Below are 11,907 nucleotides of genomic sequence, written 5' to 3'. Positions count from 1 at the left end.
AATCAATATATGTATATAAAATGGATAAATATCTATTTATTTATAAAAATAGAGACAGCAAACTCAGCAAACCTTATGTATGCCAGTGCATATGTCCGCATCAAACAACCCACCTTTGCAAACGATAGCCTTATGATTTTTGTCACAGTTAAAACATTTCTTATACTCGTCTACGCACTGTTTAAAAAATAATGCCTAAAAATTAATCTTTTAAAAAAATTAAAGTTCTTTTGCAACCAATTTTTTTTCCCTTATAAAGGGTAATACATGCTGCTTATAGAGAATTTGGAAAATGCAGAAAAAGGTAAATAAAAAGTTTAAATCTCACCACTTCGAGATAATTGCCATTAAAATTTGAATGTATTTTTTAGTCTTTTACATAGTACTATATACGTTAGTGTAAAATTAGAATTAGTACTGGCATATGTGCATACATACAAAGTTTATATCAATATTTTTCACTTATGCTCATTTTATCATGACCATTTTCGCATCCTTAAGAGGTGGATCGGAACAATCTGGAAAAACAAAACACTGGATCCATACTTGACTACACATTGATTCTTGACTCTTGGTTGAACATCACACTTGCAGAAATTCTAAAACAATGTGATGGCCAGACCCTACCCTCAGAGATTCTAAACGAGTTTTTCTGGAATGCGATCTAAGCGTGAGTTTCGTTTTTGTTTTTTTGTTTTTTTCCTCATGTAATTCTAAGGCATAGTCCTGGACGAGAACTATTGCTTTACATCAAGATAAATTTCAAATAGATTAAGAAATGATGGTTAAAAAAAAAAAAAAACCTGTGGAAATAGTGAATAAAAATATAACTGTATATGTAATCTTAGGGTACTAAAGAACACTAAAGGCAGAAACATCAAAGGAAAATATTTGTATATTTAGCTACATAAAAACCTTTAAATTTCTGAATGCTGAAAATATCACAAACAAAACCAAAGAGCAAATCGCAAAGTGGGAAAAATATTTCCAATATATATTACAGGCAAAGTTCTTAAGGAAAAGATGAAGAACAGAAAAGGTTAGGTATAGGTAAATCACCTAGAAAAAAAAGTCCCTACATATATGGAGATAAAAAGCATTTCCTTCTTAAATGACAAACAAGCTGATCTTCCCTTCAGAATGTATTCCTCTTTCCCTGACTCTTCCCCTGCCACTCATAACTCAGGGGTTTACAGTAGCACTTACATTCATACCCTGAAGCTTTACCTCATTAAAAAAAAATCAAACTCTAAGCAAATATATTAAAACTAAAATATGAATACATAAAGAGGAAAGTCACACTGACACATAAAGGTCTCATAAAATCAGATGCAAAGGAACGTAGCACCACTTTATTACTGCCTGAGTCCAACTCTGCACAGGTTCAACTTGCAATAAAAGGAAGTCTTTTCAATCTTCTGGAGTGACTTTACCCTTATTAGAATGCATACTCATTATTTTCTGATTACTCCCCTCCATAAAACATTCCATTTTGTACCTTGGTTTCCACACCCCTTGTACAGTATTCATATTTTATCTCTAAAGATTGTAATAAATCACTTCAAACACAATAACCCGTTTAAGAATGGGTTTTATAGGCAAAAAGGCACACCTTGAGTGATGTGATTGCAATCCTCAGATGCTCCCATTCTCCCCCAAGCCCATATTACCCAGTGAGCACACAAATGATACAGGAGCACAGCAGAGACTACCACAGGCTGAACGAGCCAACTCAACCCAATGGGGACTTCCTGGTTGCAGGATGTAGCCATAGGAACCCTTTGAGATGTTTTGTTTTATTAATTTGGCTCCTTCTATTTCTCACTAGTGCCAACACTTTCAAGATAATGCAGTTTAGACATGTCACAGCTGCTGAAACTCAGCATAAGCTTAAGCTGACAGTGGTGTGTCATCAAGCACCAGAAAGGCCAAAACAACATTATGATAAAGAGCAGAAGTATGAAAAAGAAGAAGACAAAGGGCAGGAAATATTGCCTTACCGACTTAAAGCAGAGCCCTGGGGGGAAACATCTGGTTCAGAGCAAACAGTGATCCTTTCAGCGCAGTGAAGGGGTCTTGCTGGAGCGAGTGAAGGCTGACCACATGGGAGAGACGGAGACCCAGAAACTAAAGACCAGGCAGCGACGTGTTGTTCTCTGTAAGGGAATTTCGATATTTAAGGAAGGGAGACATCTATCATCTTGAAATCCAGATAGGAGCTGTAATTTGCGATTTTTACTATTGTGTGTAAAACCCGACCTATGTCGGAACACCTTCTCTTTGAGTTTTCAGGTTAAGTTTACGAACCATTTTATACGCGTTGAGGAACAATCAGAGGTAGATCCTCCAGGGGGTTAAAAGTATTGTTAGTTTGGAAATACTAAACGTTAACAACTATTGACTATCATTTATTTCTACAAAACTATTGTCCTTACAAAAGGAAATAAAGAATATTACAGTTTACTATTTGATGAACTTCAGTTTTAGCAATCTCTGTGTCTGAGGAAAAACCACTTCTCACTTAAAAAATTCACCTTCTCCTCCCCCCCCCAATAAACTTTTTACAAACACTCTAACTTCTGGGTAAGTCTTAAAAATTATCTTCTGAAAGATCTATAAGGCTCACAGGCTAGGCAAGAGATTTAAAAGTTTATTTTGTGTGGGTGTAAGTTGGAATGTAGTCGTGTGTAAATTAGATAGAATCTTGAACGTATTCCAATCACGCCTACTTTCTGTTCTAACCACATATGTATGATTATTTAAAGCAAACACTTTCATCTCACGGACATTTAAATATTATCTCCATGAATGAATAGATTAGGAAGAACCTCAGGTTCACTGAAAGTTTTGCACACAACCTTCAGGTCTGTAAATAAAGAACATTGTATTGAGTAGGCACGAGCACCATATATAATCTTTACAGCAATCCCATGAGTTAGTAATATTAAAACCCATCCCTCACATCTGGCCATTCCTCACTCTATTCAGGAGGACCCCTTCTCTGTGCTAAAAGAATCACTATTTGTTCCAAAACCAGATTACATATAAGAAAATCATCGAAACATGGCAGAGTCAGGATTTGAAATCAGTCTGTTGTGCCAAAAAGCCCCTTTTCTTTCCAGTAGATCATAATACCTCCTAAATATAAAAGAATTCAGCACCTTTTATACCTAACCAGCTATACTGTAAAGCACTTACTGGCAACAAACCTGAAATATAAGTGACACATAAAGCAAACATTCAAAATAATACAACTGACTTTGAATGCACTTTTCAGAACAAACACGAATCTTGTCTTTCCAAGACAGCCTCAAGAAGTGAGAGATCTGAATATTTTCATTCTCCAAACTGCCTAAAGTTTCTACCCTTTTAGAGATCCCAGATTTTTTAAATTTTTATTTTTTTTACAGATTTTATTTATTTATTTGACAGAGAGAGGGAGAGAGCATGAGCCAGGAGGAGAGGCAAAGGGAGAGGGAGAAGCAGATTCCTTGCTAAGCAGGGAGCAGGATGTGGGGCTTGATCCCAGGACCCGGGGATCATGACCTGAGCCAAAGGTAGATGCTTAACTGACTGAGCAACCCAGGCACCCCGAGATCCCAGATTTTTAAAAATCTTATCAGACTGGGGCTGTAAAACTTCCAAAAATATATTGAATGATGATTCTACATCAGGAAATTTGTTAACACTACTCACCATATTAATAGAACAAAAGAAAGATTGTACTATCGTATTCTTAGATGCAGGAAGGATTAGATAACACATCCAACATCCATTTTAAAAAATGTATTTCATTTAAATTATGACACGGTAAAATTGACTTTTTTGGTGCGCAGTTCTTTGAATGTTAATACATGTATAGATTCAATGAAACCACAACCACAATCAGTATAGAGAAAAGTTCTATTACCCCTCAAAAAGTCCTTGGCGTTACCCCTTTGTTGTCATACCTTCCTCCCACCTGGCAACTACTGATCTTTTTTTCCATCACTACAGTTTTCTTTATTTGAAAATGCCATCTAAATGGAATCATACAATATATGACCTTTTAAGATTAGCTTTAAAAAGATTTATTTATTTATTTGAGAGAGAGAGAGAAAGAGTGAGGGGAGGGGGAGAGAGAGAGAATCTCAAGCAGACTCCCCACTGAGTGCAGAGCCTGATGTGGGGATTAATCTCACAATCCATGAGATCACGACCTGAGCTGAAACCAAGAATCAGGCACTTAACCAACTGAGCCATGCAGGTGCCCCAAGACGAGCTTTTTTTTACTCACCATAATGTTTTTTAGACTCATTCAGGTTGTGTGAACCAATAGCTTGGGGTTTTTGTTTTGTTTTGTTTTACTACTGGTAGTATTCCTTTGTATGGGTATATTATACTTTGCCAATTCAGGACATTTGGGTTTCCAGTTGTTCTTGATTGTGAATAGAGCTGCCATAAACATTTGTGTACAGATTTTTGTAGGAATATAATTTTTCACTTCTCTAGGGTTAATAACCAGAAGTGGGGTTGCTGGGTCATATGGTAATGTATTTAACTTTATAAGCAACTGCAAAACTGTTTTCCAAAGTGGCTGTACCATTTTGCATTCCCACCAGCAATGTAGGAGAGTTCTAGTTGCTTCACATCCTTGGCAGGACTTAATATTTTCAGTATTTTTATTTTGGTCATTCTAATAGGTACATAGTGGCTATCTCACCATGATTCTAATTTACAGTCCCCTAATGGCTAATTATGTTGGACACCCACCTCTTCGTGTGCTAATTTGTCATCTGTATATTATCTTTGGTGAAGTGCCTGGTGAAGAATTTGGTCCATTTTTTTTAACTGGGTTATCATCTCACTGTAGGGTTTTAAGAGTTCTCTATACACTCTTTATGTAGAGTCCTTTATTAGATATGTGATTTCCAAATATTTTCTCCCAGACTGTAGTTTGTCTGTTCATCCTCTTAACAGTCTTTTGTGAGCAAAAGTTTTTAATTCTAATGAAGTCGAATTTATCAATATTTCTCTTGGGGTTTGGGCTTTTGGTGTCTAAGAACTCTTTGCCTAACCTTACGTCACAAAGATTTCATCCTATGTATTCTAAAAGTTTTACAGTGTTATGCTTTACATTTAAATTTTGATTAATTCTGAATCAATTTTTGTATAAGATGTGAGGTTGCAGTTGAGATTATTTTGCATATGGATGTCCAATAGTTCCAGCAGTTTGTTGAAAAGGCAGTCACTTTTCCACTGAATCGCCTTTACTTTCTCTCTGCCTCCTCTTATATTTTTTGGAAGAGATTGTGTAGAATTGGTGCTATTTCTTCTTTATATGTTTCATAGACTTCACCAGTGAAACCATCTGGGCCTGGAGATTTCTGTTTCTGAAGGCTTTTAAACAAAAATTCCTTGTAGTTACAGGACTATTTTGGACATTTAGTTCACCTGGAGTGGGTTTGGGTAGTTTGGTGTTTGTAGTAATATGCTATGGGTCCTAGGCATCCCTGTATGCCCTCATTGGGTATGCCAAGATGCAAAGCTCTAACCACTCTTTCTCTGGGCCCGTTCTCAGGGCTGTGTTTGCAGGGAGTAGGATGAGGTAGCATTTTCCTCTCAACACAGTGCCAGGATTTTTTGTTTGTTTTGTTTTTTTAGAGAGAGAGAGTGGGGGTAGGGGGACAGAGAGAGAGAAAAAGCATCTTAAGCAGGATCCATGCCCAGTGTGGAGCCTAACTTGAGGCTCGATCTTATGACCCTGAGATCATGGCTTGAGCTGAAATCAAGAGTTGGATGCTCAACTCACTGAGCCACCCAGGCATCCCCATAGTGCTGGTTATAAAAGGGATAAATTTCCCAACTTTGGTGTTCCTTGGGGCCACATGAATCTCACTGCATGTGTAATATCAATCTAGTCCCACTACCGACTATACCTATTGCACCAGTGGATTTAGGAGTTATGTGTAGCCAACCAACAGGAAGCTCATGATATTTGCTATACTACGAATAACAAAGTCCTTCATCTCTGACCTAGGAGTCTCGTGTGCTCTGCAGCCTTTATGAAGCAGTAACAGGTTAACTAGTTAGCTTGTAAAGAAAAGTAAAATATTGGACTCTTCATAGTTCTTGACATACACTTTCCAGAGAATAAGTTATTAAATCTAAATTGTCATATTTATGTAGAGGATTTTTTTTCTTTGCAGTAGTTCCTTATTGTTCTGTTAATGTCTGCCGAGTCTGATACCTCCTCTTTAGTGACAGATATTAGTAATTCATGTCACCTTTTTTTTCCTTTGTCAATTTTGCTAGAGGCTTATTAATTCTATTGATCTTTTCCAAGAACCAATCATTGATTTTTTCCATGGATTCCTGTAATCAAGTTCATTGATATCTATTCTTATCTTTTATTATTTTCTTTCTCCTACTACTTTGGGTTTATCTTTTATTTTCTTTTTGTTTTCTTAAATTAAAAGCTTAGATTTTTGATTCAAGACTTTTCTCCTTTTCTCTATAAGCATTTTGGTTTTGAAGATTTTATTTTAAAAAAATTTTTTTAATTATTTTTAAAATTAAAAAAAAATATTTATTTGCGAGAGAGAGCATGAGCAGGGGAAGGGCAAAGGTAGAGGGAGAAGCAGACTCCCTGCTGCTCAGTGGGGAGCCTGATGCAGGGCTTAATCCCAGGACCCTGAGATCATGACCTGAGCCGAAATCAGATGCTTAACTGACTGAGCCACCTAGGCATCCCGAAGATTTTATTTTTAAGTAATCTCTACACCCAATGTGGGGCTTGCACTTACAACCCTGAGATCAAGAGTTGTATGCTCTACTGACTAAGCCAGCCAGGTGCCCCTCCTTATAAGCATTTAATGCTATAAATTTATTCCTAAGAAATATTCTTCCTTCCATACATTTTGATATGGTGTACTTTCATTTTGTCAGTCCAAAATATATTTAGTAAGCCACCGTTAATTTAAAAGTAGTTTTTCAAGTATTTGTAGATTTTCTAGCTATCTTTTTGTTATAGATTATGATCAGAGAGTGTATTGGCATAATTTCAGGTTTTTTTAGACTTTTTTATGGTTTATTACCCAGGTCATGGTCTATCCTGATGAATGGTCCATGTGTACCTGAAAAGACTATATCCTGCTGCTGTTGGGTAGAGTGCTCTATAAATGTCAAGCAGATCCCATTGACGGTGTTTTTCAGTTCTATATTCTAGCTGATTTTCTACTAGTTCTACGGATGACTGAGAGATGAGTGTTGAAGTCTCCAACTACAAATATGGGTTTGTCTATTTCTCCTTTCAGTTTTGTCAGTTTTTGCTGAATGTATTTTGAAGATCTGCCATTTGGTGTATACACTTAAGATTGTGAGTTCTTGGTGAATCAATTCTTTTATCTTTTCATCCTTTGTTTATCCCTGGTAGTTTTCATTACTCTGAAGTGTACTTTGGTATTAATAGTTATTCCAGCTTTCATTTATTATTGTTTGCATGTGTGTATCTTTCCTGTCATTTTATTTTAGCATTATACTTACATTTAAGTGAGTTTCTGGTAGATAGCATACAATTGGGATATTTTAAAAAATCTATTCTGACAATCTCTGTCTCTTGATTGCTAAATTTAGAACATTTACATTTAGTGTGATTGTTGATATGTTTGGATTTGGGCCTATCATTTTATTATTTGTTTTCTGCTTATTTTTGTTTCTAATTCCTCTGCTTCCCATTTCTTCTCTTCTTTTGGGTTATCTGAACAATTTTTTTTAGCATTCCATTTTAATCTTCATATTGTAATTTTGACAAAACATTGGTGTGTGTGTGTGTGTATAGTTGTTGCTCTAGGGATCACAATATATATTTTTAACTCTTCAAAGTCCACTTGGAATCACATCATGGGGAATGTAGAAATCTTACTGCCATGTTACCAAAACTAATTAACACAGTTTTGAAGATACTAGCAATAAGAGGGTAAAAACGAGAGGTAAAAAAGAGAAAGGAGAGAATAAATATGATCGCTATATGCAGGTGACACAATTGTTTGCCTAGAAAATACAAGAGAACCAGCTAGAAGATTATTACAACTGTTAGGAGAATTCAGTTAGATTGAGAGCAAAATTAAAATACAGAAATTGACACGCTTCATATGTAAAATAACCATTTGCAAGATACAATGAAAGAACACACTATAATACGCAGGGGGTATCATGAAATGTACAAAGTCTATTATATAAGGAAGTCCTCAAAAAGTGATTGACAAACACATAGTCACATTAAAGAAATAGAAAGGTATTTCATACCAGTTTCTTAGATCACCATGAGAGCAACCACAGGTTCACAGTTAATGAAATGCTTTGCTAAGGAGCCGAAAAGATGAGCAACCATCTGTAGGATTAATATCCAACATGTTAAGGCAGTCAAATCTCCCTAAATTGATATCAAAATTAAAGTCATCGAACTAAAAACAGCAAACAAGATTTTTCTTTTGAAAATCAGAAAAGTTGATTCTAAAGTTCATATTAAAAACTGGTAGGTGCAAGAGCAGTAACAGGTAACTCTCCCTGCCAGACAGTATGGCATATTTTAAAGCTACAATAACTGAAACAGTGCGGTTCTACCACCCTGAACGCACCCAATCTCCTCTAGATCATGAATCAAAGAGTTCACTGGAACAGCCTTAAGTCCAGAAATAGATTAAGCAACAAATCCGTAAGGAAAAGGTAGAATACAAAATCCATTACATTGTAAAGGTGGGAAACCATCTGAAAAATATTAAGTTGGATTCCTAGTTCATATTTTTATAGCAAAATAAATTCTAGATGGATCAAAAACTTTAAACATATAAAAGACCAATCGAATCATTGGCCATAAGGCTGAACTTAATCTTGAATCCCTCTTCCCTCCCTAGAGGTCAGGCCGCTGTCACTGTGATTCAATGCCCCAACTCCTTAATCACAGGGTTGGTCGGTCTTTCTGGTGTGGTCAGTCTTCATCCTGAGTCATCTCATTAGCACAAACTTTCAGGTTCCACCATGAATAACAAAGACACTTCTTGCACTCAGGACACTCCAAGAATTTACATCCTGGGAAGGTGGGGGGGGGGGAGGCTGTAGTGCTGGGAAGAGGGGAAGAGGGCCAGGCAAATTTTTTATTCATTTTATTTTATTCCAAGTGTTTAGAAGCTAACTATAATAGCAAAAGAGTGGAAACCAACACTGTCCAGTGACAGAGAACTTATTTAAAAAAAATTAAAATACACCCATTTAATGGGATTCTATGCAACCAATGAAAAAAATGAGGGCAATTCTGTAGACTGGGATACAGAATAAACTGCCGAATGCGCATGACATTGTGTATGGTATACTATAATATGGCCATCTAGGAGAATAAACAAGAAACTGATAGCAAAGATTGGATCCACAGAAGGGAATGGACAGCTGAAAGAACTTAATTTTTTTACCCTTTCAACCTTCTGATTTTTGCATGACATGCATTCATTATCTGTTTAAGAATAAAACATTACAACATACTTGCACACTTCTCTGAGGATACTGAACATAATGTACAACTTAATCTTTGATTACTAAGAGCCATTGTTGCAAGTTACATTGAACAATAAAGCTCTAAGAGTCTATTCAGGCACACACGGCTGTTTTCATCCACACTAAATGATGGCTCACTAAATCACAGGCTCCTGTGATATGAGTTATTGTGATTTTTAATTTTTCTGACTTCTCCCAGCTACTTCTCACTACCATCAGCCTTCTTCCTCTAGCTGACTCAAACTTCTTTTAAACTGGTGTTTTTAATTCTTATGGACTAAGAAACAAGGCACATGGTCCTAATACTATATAGAGGAAAACTCCCTTTGACAACTTGAGGAAGCCTCTCATAATTGGTGAGTTTGAGAGATTAAACTTCATAACAACTACCTGACTACTCAAGATTTTTACACATTCTTGGTTCCATGTAACTGAATAAAGAACAGACAAGGCATTAAGTCATTATGGGAAGTCCTATGATTTAATTAATGCTATATTGCTAAGTACATGTCTGAAACTTTTTCAAAATTGCTTTCATTCATTAATTCAAAAAATATTTTTGAGTATCTAGTGTGCACCAGGGAATGTTCAAGGTACTAGGGATACAGGAACGAACAACAGAGACAATGGCCAAACTCCCTCAGAATTTACATTCTAACTGGGGAGAGAGGCAGCAGGCAGAGAAAAAGCGTAAGTACTATAACAAGAAAAGGGGAAATGTGGGGCACCTGGGTGGCACAGCGGTTAAGAGTCTGCCTTCGGCTCAGGGCATGATCCCGGCGTTATGGGATCAAGCCCCACATCAGGCTCTTCCACTATGAGCCTGCTTCTTCCTCTCCCACTCCCCCTGCTTGTGTTCCCTCTCTCACTGGCTGTCTCTCTGTCGAATAAATAAATAAAATCTTTAAAAAGGGGGGGGGAATGTGATGGAGCAGTTAGGACAGGGTAGCAGCATAGACAGGATACCTATCAATCAGCATCTGATCAGAGAAGAACCACTAGGATATCATACACGCACGCCATTTTAATATAGAAAATAAGGGACTATAGGAGGCTGTTCTTTTTTGTGTTAGGCAGGTGGGAAGGGAAGATGGGTGTGAAGTGGGGGAACTGCCAGAATGAGTGGAACCCATGGGGATTCATGCCAGTCTCTCACTGCCTCCAAGCTCAATGATGGGGCTGTGCCACAGAACCCGGCACCCTTTGTCACAGAGTGAAATACACACCTGGCCCAGAAGAAAATAAAGGAGGTGATCCAGTAGGAGCTGCCATTCCTGTGTGCCTGGTTTTTGGCCCACAGACCAAAAAGATAAGCCAGAAGATAAGTGATAATGTGGGTGAGCTGCAACAATGCGTGGCCTGCTTGGAACTTTCAATTATAAAAAGAAACTGGATCTGGCTACTTAACTTCTGCCTTTTAAATCTCACACCACACAACTCTTGTACCCCGCACGATCCTAAAATCATGCAGGGAGAATCAAGAGGAACGCATCTCCAGCTTAGCCACATTGGCACCATATAAAAAGCCACTACAGATGGTCAGAAGTCTCTGAAAGATACCTGAGCTGAGAACCTGGAGGGTGAGGATTCAGCCACACAACCATGCCAAGATTTGGAAGAGAGTATTCCAGGCAGAAGAAGTAGCTACTGCAAAGCCCTGAGGCAGTGATATAAATGAGGTATTTTTTAATGATGAGGCCAGAGTATGGTGAGAGGGAGAGTGGTATGAAATAAGATCAGAGATAGAGGCAGGGACCAGATCACGTGGGACCTTGTGGAACATGGTAATGAGCATGGATCACTTTTTTCTAAGTGCAATGGGAAGCAAATGGAGAGTTTTTAACAAGCCAGTAGTAGTTTGATCTGATTTATATTTTTTTAAACTTTATTTTAAAATAATTTCAAACTTAAAAAGAGGCATAAGATTAGCACAAAGAATTCCATTATTCAATTGATTTCCCTTCACTTTGCAGAGAATGGGCTTTGGTGGACAGGACCACTGCTTTCTAGGACTCTTCCAGGTCTCCTGGTGTCCTATGTGAACGACACTCCTAGAGGACAATGTGCATGATGCCTTGGGAGTTGTGCAGAAAGGGCTGCCCAAGTGAGGAAGCAGGAATATTCCTTTGAGAACTACTGCAAGGAGTTCAAGCTAGTGTGCTTCCACAGTTTTCAGATTTCACAGGAAAACCAATCTTGTTATTTTTCTCAGTTCTTGAATTCATGTTGGTACAAAAACCAGTATTATCTCTCAGATCTGGTCTCAAATTGGTTACTGCATTACTTCTCAAAAACAAACAGAAAACCTCACAGATTTGACACCACTGAAGCTATTTAAAGAGAATGTTACACAAATAATTCCAGATTTCCTAAGAATTT

At 37.3% G+C, this 11,907-nt stretch overlaps 1 protein-coding gene across 1 annotated transcript in view; it reads right to left on the bottom strand.

Moving 5' to 3' along the window:
• Window positions 1-2,009: 2,009 nt before the first annotated feature.
• GPR180 (G protein-coupled receptor 180) overlaps window positions 2,010-11,907 on the bottom strand; it is a 40,210-nt gene continuing 30,312 nt past the window's right edge. Inside the window, exon 10 of the transcript XR_005833126.1 lies at window positions 2,010-2,156. The gene's annotated coding sequence lies outside the window, so the exon portion shown is untranslated. The remainder of the gene's footprint in view (window positions 2,157-11,907) is intronic.

Source organism: Ursus maritimus, unplaced genomic scaffold, assembly GCF_017311325.1.
Source record: "Ursus maritimus isolate PB19 unplaced genomic scaffold, ASM1731132v1 scaffold_10, whole genome shotgun sequence".
In the NCBI taxonomy this organism is placed as follows: domain Eukaryota; kingdom Metazoa; phylum Chordata; class Mammalia; order Carnivora; family Ursidae; genus Ursus; species Ursus maritimus.
The sequence above is the reverse complement of the archived record's forward strand: the minus strand, read 5'-3'. Positions and strand labels throughout refer to the sequence as shown.